Raw genomic sequence first — 15,051 nt, 5'->3', positions numbered from 1 at the left:
ATGTCAATGATAACTATTTAGAAGTAAGGCAGCCACTTCAGAACAGGATTACTTCATGGTTCAGAGCATTCACATTAAAAAAAATCTTAACCTCCCAAGTGCCAAGAATCAATTAGGTAGTAGTCAGAAAAAACAAAGTGACTGGGATGCAATTATTTTCCAATTTCACCAGTTTTTACAAAATTGCCTTGACTATTTGTTAAAACATCAAATTATACGCTTAAGATTACACATTTCATGGCATATAAATTTTTTAATATTTTATTTATTTATTCATGATAGACAAAGAGAGAGAGAGGTAGAAACACCAGCAGAGAGAGATGCAGGCTCCATGCCGGGAGCCCGACACAGGACTCGATCCCGGGACTCCAGGATCGCACCCTGGGCCAAAGGCAGGCACCAAACTGCTGAGCCACCCAGGGATCCCTGGCACATAAATTTTTAAAAACAAAACATCCCATTAAAAACAGTGAACTTCAGTTAGTAAGCTTGCTTCTCATTAGTAGTATAGGTTAACGATTCTGGGCAGCCCTGGTGGCCCAGCGGTTTAGCGCCGCCTTCAGCCTGAGGTGTGATCCTGGAGACCCGGGATTGAGTCCCCATGTCGGGCTTCCTGAATAGAGCCTGCTTCCCCCTCTGCCTGTGTCTCTGCCTCTCTCTCTCTCTGTCATGAATAAATGGATAAAATCTTTAAAAAAAAAAAAAAAAGTTAACGACTCTGAAATTACTTTGTGTATTCTAAGTTTGAACAAATGAGTAAATACAATGAGAATACTGGGAGCCAAGGTTCTGTTGGGAAAAGGAGTTATAAATATGGGAAGAGGGAAGACTAAAATGTGCCCTGTAGGTTGGGTTGGAATTAGAGGTATCAACATGAATTTATGGTTTTTAATATCTAAGTAGATAAACACATAAATACAGACGTAGGAGACATGTGAGAGAGGGTTATGCAGTTGTGTGTGCAAAATACACATACATACATCTGTATCTACAGTGAACACAGAGATAAGTATATATGATATAAATGTCTGTTTATATATACATACATTTGAGTGTATTACTTAGGTCTGTCTGCTTAAAGGGCCTATAAAGAATGACAACCATTAGCAATAGACATATCCAACATCCAGAACTTGGTTTCTAGATACCATTCTCTATTGAAAGAAACCAGAGAGAAATAGCCAATTCCACGGCTGGGGCAGGGAAAAGTAGGAGATGAGACAGTATAGAGGCACCTGGCTGGCTCAGTTGGTACAGTTTGTGACTCCTGATGTCAGGGTCATATGAGTGCAAGCCCCAGGTTGGACACAGCACTTATTTATAATTAAAAAAAATACACACACACACACACACACACACACACACACACATGCCTGTGTAGTGGATTTGTGTCCCCCCAAAAGATATCCAAGTCCTAACCTCAGGTGTCTGAGAATAACACCTTATTTAGAAATATGGTTTCTGCAGATATAATCAAGTTAGGATGAGCTATATGGTCAGGGCACTTGAGTGGCTCAGTGGCTGAGTGTCTGCCTTTGGCTCAGGTCATGATCCTGGGTCCGGGGATTGAGTCCTGCATCGGGCTCCCTGAAGGGAGCCTGCTTCTCCCCCTGCCTATGTCTCTGCCTCTCTGTGTCTCTCATGAATAAATAAAATCTTTAAAAAAAAAAAAAAAAAAAAAGATGAGCTATATGGTCAACTAACATTTGACAAGAGAGCCCTCAATGGAGAAAGAATGGTCTCTTCGATAAACATGCTGGGAAAACTGGATAACCACATGCAAAAGAATGAAATTGGACCCCTATCTTAACTTACACAAGTAACAAAAATTAACTTGAAATGGAGTAAGGATTTAAGCAGAAGAATTGAAACTGTAAAACTCCTAGAAAAAACCATAGGAAAAAAGCTCCTTGACATTGGTCCTGGCAATGATTTTTTGGATTTGACACTAAAAACACAAACAACAAAAGCAAAAATTAGCAAGTGGGACTACATCAAACTAAAAAGTTTACACACAGCAAAAACAGTTCAAAATGAAAAGGCAGAGCAGCCCAGGTGGCTCAGCAGTTTAGCGCCACCTTGGGCGTGATCCTAGAGTCCTCGGATCAAGTTCCACATCAGTCTCCCTACATAGAGCCTGCTTCTCCCTCCACCTGTGTCTCTGCCCCCCTCTCTCTGTGTCTCTCATGAATAAATAAAATCTAAAAAAAGAGAGAGAGAAAAGAAAAGGCAACCTACAGAACAGGAGAAAATGTGTGCAGAGCATATTTTTGACTAAGGGTTGACATCCAAAATATATAGAGAACTCACACAGCTTCACAGCAAAAAAAAAAAAAAACCCCAAACAATCCAATTTAAAAATGGGCAGCAAAACTGAATAGACATTTTTCCAGCAAAGACACACAAATAGTCAACAGGTATACAAAAAGGTTCTTAACATCACTAATCATCAGAGGAATGCAACTCACCACCACAATGAGATATCTCACACCTGTTAGAATGGTTATCAAAAAGACAGATGGCAAGCACTGGCAAGAATGTGAAAAAAAGGGAACCCTAGTATATAGTTGGTGGAATGTAAACTGGTACAGCTTAACTATGGTGAACAGTTTAAAGGTTCCTTAGAAACTAAAAACAGAACTCCACTATGATCCAGCAACCCTGCATCTAGTTTTACATACAAAGAAAATGAAAACAGGACCTTGAAGAGATATCTGCATTCCCATGTTCATTGAAGAATTACTCACAGTAATTACAATAGCCAAGATATGGAAACAACCTAATGTCTGTCAACAGAGGAATGGATAAAGACAATGTGATATACGTACACAATGGAATTTTTTTTTAAGATTTATTTATTCATTCAGAGAGAGAGCAAAGAGAGAGGCAGAGACAGGCAGAGGGAGAAGCAGGCTCCACGCAGGAAGCCCGATGCGGAACTCGATCCTGGGTCCCCAGGATCACACCCCGAGCTGCAGGCGGCGCTAAACCACTGTGCCACTGGGGCTGCCCTACACAATGGAATATTATTCAGCCATGAGAAAGGAAATCCTGCCAGTCGCAACATGAATGGACCTTGAGAGCATTAACAATATTTGTTCTTCCAATCCACTAGCATGAAGTTGCTTTCCACTTCCTTGTGTCTTCAATTTCTTTCACAGTTTTATAGTTTTCAGAGTATAGGTCTTTCATATCTTTGGTTAGGTTTATTCCTAGGTAGCTTAATATTCTTGGTGCAACTGTAAATGAGACTGTTTTCCTAATTTCTATGTCTCATGCTTCATTATTAGTGTGTAGAAACACAACAAGTTTCTACAAATTGATTTTTGGATCCTGGAACTTACTGAGTTCATTTTTTAGTTCTGAATTCAAGTTTTTTTGTGGAATCTTTAGGGTTTTCTATATAGAGTATCATGTGATCTGCCAATAGTGTTTTACTTCTTCCTTACCAATATGGATGCCTTTTTTTCTTTTTGTTGTCTAACTGCTGTGGCTAGGACTTTCAGTACTATGCTGAATAAATGTGGTGAGTTAACACTTTTCTTATTCCTGCTCTTAGGAGAAAAGCTCTCAATTTTCCCCCATTAAGTAATGATGTTTTCTGTGGGTTTTTCATATACAGCCTTAATAATGCTGAGGTATAGTCTCTCTAAACCTACTTTGTTAAGGACTTTTATCATGTACTTTGTCAAATGCTTTTTCTGTGTCTCCTGAAATGCTCATATGGTTTTTATCCTTTCTTTTATTGATGGGATGTAACACATTAACTGATTTGCAAATATGGAACCACCCTTGCACACTGCGAATAAATCCCACTTGATCACAGTGAATGATTTAAACATATTGTTAGATTCTGATTGCTAGCATTTTGTTGAGGATTTCTGCATCTATGTTAATCAAAGATACTGGCTTGTAATTGTTTTTTTGTGGTGTCTTTACCAGTTTTTGGTATTAGGGTAAGGCTGGCTAGAATGAATTTGGAAGCCTCCTCCTTCTTCTATTTTTTGGAATATTTTGACAAGAATAGGTAGTAATTCCTCCTTAAATGTTTGATAGAGGGGCGCCTGGGTGGCTTAGTCAGTTAAGTGTCTGCCTTCAGCTCAGGTAATGATCCCAGAGTTCTGGGATCAAGCCTTGTGTCAGGCTTTCTACTCAGAGGGGAAGCCTGCTTCTCCCTCTGCCCTTCCCGCCACCTGCACTCATGCTCTCTCAAATAAATAAAATCTTAAAATAGATAAATAAATAAATGTTTGACAGAATTTGCCTATGAAACCATGTAGTCCTGACTTCTGTTCATTGGGAGTTTTTTTGCATACTGATTCAATCTCTTTCCTGGTAATCAATCTACTCAAACTTTCTACTTCTTCTGCTTCAATTTTGTAGGTTATATTTCGAGGAATTTATACATTCCCTCTAGGTTATCCAACTTGTTGGCATATAGTGTTTCATAATACTATTTTACAATTGTATTTCTGTGGTGCTGGTTATTTTTCCTCTTTCACTTGTAATTTTATTTACTTCAGTCCTTCCTCTTTGTTTTTTGATGAGTCCGGTTAGAGGTTTATGAATTTTATCTTTCCAAAGGACCAGCTCTTGGTTTTGTTTGCTTTTTTAGTCCTATATCATTTATTTCTACTCTAATCTTTATTATTTCCTTCCTTCTGCAGGTTTGGGGCTTTGTTTTTTCCAGCTTCTTTTGGTGTAAGGTTAGGTTGTTTGAGACTTATCTTATTTCTTGAGGTAGGCCTGTATTGCTATAAACTTCCCTCTTGGATCTTCTTTGGTGCATCCCAAAGGTTTTAGATTGTTTTCTTTTTTTTTTTTGGATTGTTTTCATTTTGTTTCCTAGTACTTTTTGATTCTCCTTGGATTTCTTTTTTTTTAAGATTTTATTTATTTATTCATAGAGACACAGAGAGAGAGAGAGAGGCAGAGACACAGGCAGAGGGAGAAGCAGGCTCCACACAGGGAGCCCCACGTGGGACTCGATCCCAGGTCTCCAGGATCACACCCTGGGCTGCAGGCAGCGCTAAACCGCTGCGCCACCGGGGCTGCCCCTCCTTGGATTTCTTCACTGACCCATCATTTAGTAACATGTTGCTTAACTTCTATGTATTTGTGGTCTTTCTAGTTTTGTTCCTGTGGTTGATTTCTAATTTCATAGTACCGTGGTCAGAAAAGATGCATGGTATGACTTCTATCTTTTTTCAATTTTTTTGAGACTTGTTTGGTGGATTATACATTTCATGGTATATAAATGATCTATTCTGGAGAAAGAAGTTCTATATGCACTTAAAAAGAATGTGTATTCTGCTGTTTTAGGATGGAATGTTCTGAATATATCTGTTAAATTCACCTGGTCCAGTATGCCACTTTCCCCTTGTTCATTTTGTTTTCTCCAACAATGTAAGTGAGGTGTTAAAGTCCCCTACTATTATTGCATTACTCTTGACTAGTTCCTTTATGCTTGTTATTAACTATTTTATGTTTGGGTCCTCCCATGTTGGGTGCATATATGATTGTTATATCTTCTTTTTGGATTGTCTCCTTTATTACTACATAGAGTCTTTCTCTGTCTCTTCTTATAGACTGTTTTAAAGTTTATTTTGTGCAATATAAGTATTGCTACTCCAGCTTTCTTTTTTTAAAAATATTTTTATTTATTCATGAAAGACACAGAGAGAGAGAGAGGCAGAGACACAGGCAGAGGGAGAAGCAGGCTCCATGCAAGGAGCCTGATATGGGACTTGATCTCGGATTCCAGGATCAGGCCCTGAGCCGAAGGCAGACGCTCAACCACTGAGCCACCCAGGCATCCCTCCAGCTTTCTTCTAATATCCATTTGCATGGAAAATGTTTCTTCATCCCCTTACTTTCATTTTGCAGTGCCTGAAATGAGTCTCTTGTGGGCAGCATATAGATGAGTCTCGTTTTTTCTTTTCTTTTTTAGTCCACTCTGTCACTCTATGTCTTTTGATTATAGCATTTGATCCCTTTACATTCAAAGTAGTTTTTGATAGATATGTATTTATTGGCATTTTGTTACTTGTTTTATAGTTGTTTCTGAAGTTCTTCTCTGATCCTTTCTTCTCTCTTTCATGGTTTGCTGATTTTCTTTAGTGATATATTTGGCTTTCCTTCTCTGCATATCTATGGGTGGTTTTGATCTGTGGCTACCATTAGGTTTGTATATAACATCTTCTGCAAAAAAAATAATAATATCTTCTGCATATAGCGGTCTATTATTAAGCTGATGGTTGTTTAAGTTTGAACCCACTCTTTGCTCCTCTCCTCCCTACATTTTAGGTATGTCATATTTTACATTCCTTTGTGATTTCCGTGCCTGCTTTTACATAGAAATATTTATTTTTTACTGCTTTTCAGCTTCCTATTTTCATTCTACCATTTTTGGTTTCCTTTCCACTGAATCCCCTTTAATATTTCTTGCAGAGCTGGTTTAGTGGCCATCAACTCCTTTAGTTTTTGTCTGGGAAACCCTTTATCTCTCCATCAATTCTGAATGATAGGCTTCCTAAAATATTGTTGGCTACAGATCTTTCCCACTTGGCACTTTGAATGTATCATGCCATTTCCTTCTGGCTTGCAAAGTTTCTGTTTTAAGAGTCCCCTGTTAGCCTAATGTGCTTGCCTTTGTATGTAACTGTCTTCTTTTGTCTCACTGCTTTTAAATTTTTTTATCATTATATTTTGCCATTTTAATTACAGTATGTCTTGGTGTGGATCTGCTTTTGCTGATTTAGCTAGAGGTTCTGTGAGCCTTCTAGATCTGGGTATCTGTTTCTTTCCCCAGATTAGGGAAGTTTTTAGTTATTATTTCTTCAAATAAATTTTCTACCCTCTTTTCTCTCTCTCCTTCTGGGACCCCTACAATACGAATGTCATTATATTGGATAGAGTCACTGAGCTCCCTAAGTCTATTCTCCTGTGTAATTCTCTTTTCTCTCTTTTGTTTAGCTTGATTACTTTCCATTTCTCTGTCTTCTGAGGTCATTAATTCATTCCTGTTTCTTCCATTCTGCTGTCATTCCATCAAGCCTGTTGCTCTTTCATTTATTCAAAGTTTTATCTCTGTGATTCCTTATCTCTGAGTTAAGGGTCTCACTCATGTCTTCCACTCTTTTCCCAAGTCCAATGAGTATCTTTATCATTATTCTAAATTGTCTATCAGGAATGTAACTTATATCTGTTTCACTTAGATCTCTAGCTATGGCCTTGTCCCTTTCTTTCATTTACAACAAATTCCTCTGTCATCTAATTTTGTCTAAGGTTCTGTGCCTGTTTCTGTGTATTAAGAAAGTCAGCTATGTCTCCTGTTCTTGAGGGTAATAGCCTTATGAAGAAGAGATCCTATAATGCCCTATGGTATAGTTCCCAGTGTGTTTCCCAGGACCTGCTGCTACAGGTACTGACTCTAATGTGTGCTGCATGTGCTCTGCTACTGTGTTCTGGCCACTTTATCCTTCAGGCCAGTTGTCTGCAAAGGCTCTCTTTGCCTGAATGTGGACAATATTTGGTCCTTGGTGAGTTGTAAGTAGGTGTGCTCTGGTCTACTTGTGAAGTGACACCTATCACCAACCACCACGAGAACCAAGGCCCTGCAAGACTTGGGCCTCTGTCAGGAAGACATGGTGCAGGCAGGGGTTTGGGTTGGTCTACTAGGGGAGAGGCCCTACCAGGCTGGGACTGAGGCAAAGCCTGACTGGGAAAGGTGGTCGCACCAGAGCACGGGGGCAGGGCTTGGTGTAAGCAAATTAGGTAACGAGTTTTAGCACTGTACTGGTTCCCACAGGTGACTCTGTGCTTGTGCTGTGGTGGAGAGGGAAATGGCACCTGCCAGTTCCCTTTTTCCTGGAGGGATATCTCCATGAACTCTGCCTCTCTTGGATATACTCGGAAATGAGCATATAACCTTCCCACTGTGTGCCCCAGGTCCTCTTCAGAGTGTTTCTACACTGCATGTCTGCAGGCTGTTGGTCCTGCCTTCTCTCCAAGAGCAGCCTCAGTGCCTATGGGCTCTCCTAAGACAAGCCCATTGACCTTTAAAAGTACAGGCTTTAAGCCCTGCTGATTACAAAAGTTCATGAAATTCAGGCCCTTCTTGAAGCCCTTTCCAAGCCAATTGCTATGGGGATTCGTTTTGCTCATGTGCTCCCCTGTGTGCTAACCTGTCTTCCACTTTTTTCTGCAACCATGGCTCCCTCCCCATTGCAGCACCACACTCCATTTCTCTACCAAATCACGTCTCTGTACTTTCTCCATTCTTGGATGTGGCCTCTTCTCTGTCTTTAGTTGTGAAGTGTGTTCTGCCAGTCTTCAGTTCAGTTTCTGGAGTATTTAGGATGATTTGATAGTTATCTAGTTGTATTAATGGAAAGAGGTGAGCCTAGGGTCCTCCTACTCCGCCACCATCTTCCCAACATCTGCTAACACAATTTATATCTTAAGTTTACATCATATCCTATGTTAATTATATCTACATAAATCATAGTAGAGGGAGAAATAAAGTGAAGTTTGAGGTGGGCCCCAAATTCAATGACTAGTGTCTATGTAACAAAAAGGAAAGGGAGGTTTGGATATGGACATGCAGGGAAGAAGGCCTGTGAAGACAGGCAGAGACTGGAGTTATACTGCCACAAGTCAAAGAACACCTGTGGCCACCAGAAGCAGGTAGAGGCAAGAAGGATTCTTCCCTGCAGCCTTCAATGAGAGCATGACTCTGCTAACACTTGATTTTGGACCTCTAGCTTCCAGAACTGTGAGAGAATAAATTTCTGTTTTAAACTACAAAGTAAAAAAAAAAAGTAAAAAAAAAGTAAAAAAAAAATAAAAAATAAATAAAAAAATAAAATAAACTACAAAGTACCAGTTTGTGGTACTTTGCTATGGCAATTCTAGGAAACTAATACAGTCTATAACATCTTGTGCCAAAAAGAAACTGCTCAAAGAATGATGGGGACATATCAAAAGGACACAAGAGCCATCTTGAAGGAGCTCCCAGTGACCAAATAAGTAATGACAGTAATGGGTTATAACCCAATGAATAAAAAAAAAAAAAATCCGTAAGTATATATGGTACTGATATAAATACATGAATATTGGGAGAAGCACCAGCCATGGCCCCTGAGCATTGCTACACCTTAAGGCTCTGATTACTCTTTACCTGGGCTATTTCTCAAGGTTGTGTATGCAGCCAGTGACCCTCAGGGATGAGGTAATGTCTTCCCAACCCCTGAGAAAGAGCAGGCTTGCTTCCATCTATTATGAAAGTGGTGAATCCCCAAAGCTCAGTGCTTCTTTGCTATAGCACAACCCACTGCATATGCAGGAATCCATCTAGGCCCACCTGCATCATCCCTGTGGGACTTGAGGGATTCGAGAAACCAATGCAAATCAAATGAATCCCATGCATTTTGTCATACCATGAATAATAAAGTCCTTTGGCTCAGACCCAGGAGTCTTGTACCTCTGCCGTCATCTAAGAAACAGTAATAGGCTAACTTATTAGCTTGCAAGTAGGGTACAATCTTAGATCTTTCATAGTTCTTGACAATGAATAAATTAATAAATAGGGGAGAAGGGAAAGCCGATTTTTATAGTGCAATGCCAAATGGTAAATGTAGAAGAAATGATGAAGTTGGAAAACCATTAATGGATATTAAAACTAATGGGTGAAATCTGATGAGGAAATGATATTTACAGTCTCAAGCTATCTCCCCGCAAATTACTGATCACTAAGGGAAAACTAGGAATTTTACAGTAGAGAAATTTGGTAGACACCACGTTAAGCAAGTGATCAAAGTTAACATAACCAGTATTGGGACAAACAGACATCCTGTATCTCCTGGTACAATGCACTAAGAAGGACACATTCCGTGGTATTTCTCCTAAAAATGTATAATCTGAATCTAATTAAGAGGAAACATCAGACAAGCCCAAACTGGGACATTCTATAAAAGAGATAGCCTATATTCTTCAAAACTATCACAATCAAGAGAGGAAAAGAAGAAAGGCTAAGCAACTGTTCTAGACTAAAGGGGACTAAGGAGACAACTAAATACAGTGCATTGATGCTGGATTGGATGATGGATCAGAATGTTTTAAAGTAACTATGAAGGAGAGTTTTTAAAATAAATGATAAACTTGAATATGGATCCTAGATTTAACAAATAATACTGAATCATGTTAAAACTCCTGATTTTGAGAAAAAAAGTAGTACACCACTGATTGGAATATAAATTGGTACAGTCATTATGGGAAATAGCATAGAGGTTCCTCAAAAAACTAAAAATAGGGGACACCTGGGTGGCTCAGTTGATTAAGCATCTGACTTCGGTTCAGGTCATGATCTCAGGGTCCTGGGATCCAGCCCTACATCGGTCTCTGAGCTCAGCAGGGAGTCTGCTCCTTCTCCCTCTGCCCCTCCCTCCACTCCCTCTGCCCCTCCCTCCACTCATGGGCGGGTACCCATGGGCTCTTTCAAATAAATAAATAAAATCTTCTTTTAAAAATTAAAAACAGGGGGATCCCTGGGTGGCGCAGCGGTTTGGCGCCTGCCTTTGGCCCAGGGCGCGATCCTGGAGACCCGGGATCGAATCCCACGTCGGGCTCCCGGTGCATGGAGCCTGCTTCTCCATCTGCCTGTCTCTCTCTCTCTCTCTCTGTGACTATCATAAATAAATAACAATTTAAAAAAAAAATTAAAAACAGAACTCTCGTATCATCCAACAATGCTACTTCTGGGTATACATCTAAAGGAAATGAAATCAAGATCTTGAAGAGATACGTGCACTCTCATGTTCACTGCAGCATTGCTCACAATAACCAAGATACAGAAACAACCTAAGCGTCTACCTAGGGATGAATGGATAAAGAAGATGTGGTATATATACAAACAGTGGAATATTATTCAGCCCCGAGAAAGAAGCAAATCTGTCATTTGTGACAATATAGGTGAACCTGGAAGAAATTATGCTAGGTAAAAGAAACCAAAGATAAATATGATCTCACTTTTATATAAAATTTAATGAAATTAAAAAGTCAAACTCACAGAAGCAGCAAGTAGATTAGGTGGTTACCAGGGGCTGGCGGGGATTAGGAGATAGGGAGATACTGGTCAAAGAGTATAAAGTTGCAGTTGTGTAGGATGAATAAGTCTAGATATCTAATATACAGGCATGATAGAGACACCTGGGTGGCTCAGTTGGCAGAGCACATGACTCTTGATCTCCTAGGTCATGAGTTCAAGCTCTACAACGGACATGGAGCTTACTTTAAAAAACATTTTTTTTAAATTTTTTTAAATTAATTAATTATTTATTTATTTATGATAGTCACACACAGAGAGAGAGAGAGGCAGAGACATAGGCAGAGGGAGAAGCAGGCTCCATGCACCGGGAGCCTGATGTGGGATTCGATCCCAGGTCTCCAGGATCGCACCCTGGGCCAAAGGCAGGCGCTAAACCGCTGCGCCACCCAGGGATCCCTAAAAAAATTTTTTTAAATAATAATAATATACAGGCATGATGACTACAATAAATAATACTGCATCGTGGGACGCCTAGGTGGCTCAGCAGTTGACACTCTGCCTTTGGCTCAGGACGTGATCCCAGAGTCCTAGGATCAAGTCCCACATCGGGCTCCTTGCATGGAGCCTGCTTCTCCCTCTGCCTGTGTCTCTGTGCCTCTCTCTCTCTCTCTCTCTCTGTCTTTCATGAATAAATAAATTAAGTCTTTAACAATAATAATAATAATACTTCATTGATACTGAAAATATGCTGAAAGAGTAAAAATCAGGTACTCTCACCACAAAAAAAGGTAACTATATGAGAAGAAGATATATTAATTTGTTTGACTGCAGTAACCATTTCATTACATGTATATCAAATCACAGTATGTACCTTAATATATACAATTTGGGGTGTGTGTGGAATGCCTTGCAGGGACTCTGAGTCCAGAGGGTCTACAAAAGAAAAAACAGAAATTTCAAAAGAACTCATGACACCAAAAAGTCCCAATTTTTATAATGATGATGTAGTTACAGAAAAGAAAGTCCTTGTTATAAGAAATAATGAAGTATTTCGTAATTAAGGGACATAATATCTGCAACTTATCTAAAATGGTTCAAAAAATTTTGAGTGTGTGTGTAAATAGGGAAAACACTACACAATTGATGTATCTAAAGACTATCCAAAAGTTCCTTGCACTATTTCTGAAACTTTAAAAAAAATTATATCAAGTATACATTAGTTAATAATGTACCACTATTAGTTATTAATATATTAGCTAACAATAATATATTGTATATTTGATACTGCTAAGAAAGTAGATACCAAGGGTTCTCAGTATCAAAAAAAAAAAAAAAAAGGTTAACCTTGAGAGGTAATGAAAATGTTAGTCTGATTGTGAGAATCATTTCACAATGTATAAATATATATATATCAAATAGCACATTGTGTTGTACACTTTAAATATATATAATTTTTATTTGTCAAAAACAACAAAAATAAGTTATGCCAAAATACAAACTTACCCTTCTCCCGCGGCAAGAAACCAAATAAGGCAAAAGAACCGCCTTGACTGGATAATCAACAGCACATTCTTTTTTTTTTTTTTTTTTTTTTTGAAAAGATTTTATTCATTTACTCATGAAAGACACAGAGGAAGGCAGAGACATAGGCAGAGGGAGAAGCAGGCTTCCTGAGGGGAGTCTGATGTGGGAATCCACCTCAGAACCTGGAATCATGACCTGAGCCAAAGGCACACTCAACCACTGAACCACCCAGGTGCCCCTCAACAGCATATTCTTGAGATAAGACAAATAGAACAGAAAACACAGTCAAGGGTTTACATTATAAAGCACTGTTCATTTTCTTTAAAGATTTTATTTATTTATTCATGAGAGACACAGAGAGAGGCAGAGGCATAGACAGAGGGAAAAGCAGGCTCCAAGAAAAGAGCCTGATGTGGGACTGGATCCTGAGACCCCGGGATCATGACCTGAGTCAAAGGCAGATGCTCAACCGCTGAGCCACCCAGGCATCCCAACACTGTTCATTTTATACTTCACTTTATAGTCTATGGAGCTTTGATTAAAATAGTTACTACCTTTACTTGAATTTTTTATACACATACAACCCCGTAAGTTTAGATGGATACTATACATACGTTTTATACACACACACACACATGTCCATGTATGTAAATACATGTAAATACAAAACGTCAGCTGTGGAAAAGTTTAAAGAGTGAGGCTCTGGACTCCAATACATATATGTCCAAATCCTAGCACTATCATTTATTAGCTGGCTAATCTTGGGCAAGATACTAAACCACTCTGTATCTGAATTTCCTCATTTTTAAAATGCAGACAATAATAGTTTCTAATTTAATTCTTAAGATTCTTATGAGGGCACTTGGCTGGCTCAGTCAGTAGGGCATGCAACTCTTGATTTTTGGATCATGTGTTTGAGGCCCACATTGGGTGTAGAGATTAGTTAAAAATAAAAAAATCTAAAAAATAAATAAACAAACAAATAAATATAAAAAAATAAAAAAATCTTAAGATTCTTATGAAGATTTCAAAGACAACACATGTAAAGAGCTTAACACATTCAGCAATGAGAACTATTATTACTTCACTGGTTTCAGAAACTAGTATCAAAAGAAAATGATGCTTTAACCTAAAAGATAATAACTGGAATATCAAATGTCTCGAGATTGCAGTTATGATATACTTCATATCAGTCAGAAAGAAGGGGAAATAAAGCTGAGTCACAGGAGATCAGCTCAGATGTTTAAATTAAAAACAAAACGGGATCCCTGGGTGGCGCAGCGGTTTGGCGCCTGCCTTTGGCCCAGGGCGCGATCCTGGAGACCCGGGATCGAATCCCATGTCGGGCTCCTGGCATGGAGCCTGCTTCTCCCTCTGCCTTTATCTCTGCCTTGTCTCTGCCTCTCTCTATATATATGACTATCATAAATAAATAATAATAAAAAAAAATTAAAAACAAAACGTAAACAAAACATAAAATTCCTCTTTAGAACTAGATTATGGATGGCAAGAAATGTTGAGAACAATGTATTACAAGAATGATCTTTGATTTTTTTTTTTTTTTAAGAGAAAGAGAGTGCATGCACATGTGGGGAGCGTGGGGGGAGCAGAGGGAGAGAGAATCTTCAGCAGAGGGCTCGATCTCACAACCCTGAGAGAATGATCTTTATTTGAAAGTGCCTTTGATTCAGCTTGGTTTTCTCAAATTTATGTTCAATAGGTGAGATTTACATATTTTTAAAAAGCACCCATACTGCTGTTTAAATTTCCTTAAGGAAGAACTACCTAACCATGTGGACTCTGCAACCATTTGTAAGAGTTACAGCTAACAGGGGCACCTGGGTGGCTCAGTCACTTGAGTACCCACTCTTGGTTTTAGCTCAAGTCATGATCCATGAGTCATGAGATCAAGCCCAAAGTCAGGCTCCAGGCTCAGTGAGGAGTCTGCTTGAAGATTCTCTCCCTCTGCCCTTACCCCAGTTCCTGTGCACCCACACATTCTCTCTCTCTCTAGTAAATAAATAAATCTCAAAAAAAAAAAAAAAAAAAAGAGAGAGAGAGAGTGCTGGTTAACAGATTTTTATTTAGTAATTAAGGTATTAAAGGTAAGAAATCATAAATTCTGTCATTTATCAGAACTTACAAACTCAAACGCCTACATAGGCCAGGCATCAGAAACAATCATGCAAAATCAACAGGGAAAAAAGAACTAAGACCACTGAGACTGAAGAGTAAAGTACTCACTGAAACACATTCAAACTCAAGTTTTGTTTTGCTTTTTAAACATTGTGGCATACGTGTTCAGGCTGTTCAGCTGAGAGGGACATGTGCTTTTACCACTGAATTTCAGATACCAAGTCCTTAGGACCTTTACAATAGATACACATTTGTATACAAACTTGATATTTCATAAAAGATATTAACAAAACGGAATATTTCTGAAAATATTCACGTACATCAAAAACATCAGGAAATGTTTC

The 15,051-nt window shown here is 38.9% G+C and overlaps 1 protein-coding gene across 3 annotated transcripts in view; it reads right to left on the bottom strand.

Moving 5' to 3' along the window:
* The window catches only part of ACBD6 (acyl-CoA binding domain containing 6), a 213,444-nt gene that overhangs the window by 187,771 nt on the left and 10,622 nt on the right, over positions 1-15,051 (bottom strand). The window lies entirely within an intron of this gene.

The sequence above is a fragment of the Vulpes vulpes genome, chromosome 13 (genome assembly GCF_048418805.1).
Source record: "Vulpes vulpes isolate BD-2025 chromosome 13, VulVul3, whole genome shotgun sequence".
NCBI classification, from domain to species: Eukaryota; Metazoa; Chordata; class Mammalia; order Carnivora; family Canidae; genus Vulpes; species Vulpes vulpes.
This window is presented reverse-complemented; position numbering and strand designations above follow the sequence as displayed.